This window comes from Mandrillus leucophaeus, unplaced genomic scaffold (assembly GCF_000951045.1).
Source record: "Mandrillus leucophaeus isolate KB7577 unplaced genomic scaffold, Mleu.le_1.0 Scaffold506, whole genome shotgun sequence".
In the NCBI taxonomy this organism is placed as follows: domain Eukaryota; kingdom Metazoa; phylum Chordata; class Mammalia; order Primates; family Cercopithecidae; genus Mandrillus; species Mandrillus leucophaeus.
This window is the reverse complement of record NW_012105431.1, coordinates 737,073-738,839: the sequence shown is the minus strand read 5'-3', so window position 1 is coordinate 738,839 and position 1,767 is coordinate 737,073.

Genomic DNA, 1,767 nt, shown 5'->3' with positions numbered 1-1,767 from the left:
AAGTGTTGAGATGACAGGCCTGAGCCACCGCGCCCAGCCCCGTTGCTGCTTTCAGAAGTGGCTTTTTCTTCCTATGTGGCATTACTTTTTAGTGGGTCAGGGTAGAAATGCGCTTGGGCTCCCCGCAATAGCAAAGCACCTTTCCTCAGGGGAATCTGAAGACCGGGGGACGCGGGGAGCAGAACGTAGCTTTTCCCTGCCTTTCCTCTCCCTCGGGGAGGTTCCCTCAGCGCTCTCCTCTTGACCTTCCTTGGTGCGTTTAGTGCTGAGCCTGTGCCTGAGCCTGGGGACCTGGGAGAGTTCAGACCGAAGTCCACCGAGGGCCGGCCGCAGAACGGTAGGGCCGGGGAACCGGCTTCCTTGCGCACACAGCTCTGTCTGCAGGGCGCGGATCTGCAGGGATGAAGGAGCTCGGTATGAGGAGGCAGGGTGCATGTGAAGTCGAGAACCTTCTGAACTCCGCCACCAGCTTTGGAAATAACGGCTGGGATTTCCTGCTTAAACCTGCATCCCAGAGCACACGGGTACTAGCCGAAGCTCTGAGTAAAATGAAACAGGCTCTGAAGGAAGCCCTGGAGCCTCCTGCCCGCCTGCCCTCTCCATTCAGTCCTGCAGTGACTCAGGAATGGCGTGGGTGGGAGGACAAGTAACTTTTCAAGCCAAGCACCCGGCGGGCGCAGTGGCTCACGCCTGTAATCCCAGCACTTCGGGAAGCCGAGGCAGGCAGATCACGAGGTCAGGGGTTTGACACCATCCTGGCTAACACGGTGAAACCCCGTATCTACTAAAAATGCAAGAAACTGGCTGAGCGTGGTGGCGCGCGCCTGTAATCCCAGCTACTCGCGAGGCTGAGGCAGGAGAATGGCGTGAACCCGGGAGGCGGAGCTTGCCGTGAGCCAAGATCGTGCCACTGCGCTCCAGCCTGGGCGACAGAGACTCCATCTCAAAAAAAATTAAAAAAAAAAAAAAAAAAAAAAGCCGAGCACCCACCTCCGGTTTATATTCATCCAGCTGCTGCCGCCGGCTTCCTGAGCTTGTCCTTGTTCATCCCGGGCATGTGGGGAGGATTCTCCTTGGTGGAAATGCCGGGGCACCTCCATTGTCACTCCATGTGCCCCTGAGGAAGGACGGAACCGAAAGTGGCTGCGGGGTGGTGCTTGGCTGGGGCAAGGCCGCTGGAGGTCTCTGTCGCTGTGTCACCCTGGGCCACCTTCTTCTAAGGGACCCTTTCCTCATGTCTGTCCTGTCGGGAGGCTGGGCAGGGTCGGGAAATGGAAGCCTGATGGTTCACCTGCCCGGTCTGATGCCCAGGACGTCTGTCCCGCTGCCCTCGGGCAGGCCTCCAGCTCCTCCCGCATGTGGTGGCAGGATGCCATGCTCTTCTCTTCTGCAGCAGCTGTGTACCTTTCCAAATTAAAAAATGCCGGTATCTAGCCGGGCGCAGTGGTGGCTGAGGCCTGTAATCTCAGCACTTTGGGAGGCCGAGGTGGGAGGATCACCTGAGGTCAGAAGTTCGAGGCCAGCCTGGCCAACATGGTGAAACCCCGTCTCTACAAAAAATACAAAAGTTAGCCGGGCGTGGTGGCACATGCCTGTAGTCGCAGCCACTCCAGCGGCTGAGGGAGGAGAATCAGTTAAACCCGGGAGGTAGAGGTTACAGTGTGCCGAGATGGTGCCACCGCACTCCAGCCTGGATGACAGAGTGAGACTGTCTCAAAAAAAAGTAAATAGCCGCCTGTAATCCCAGCACTTTGGGAGGCCGAGGCA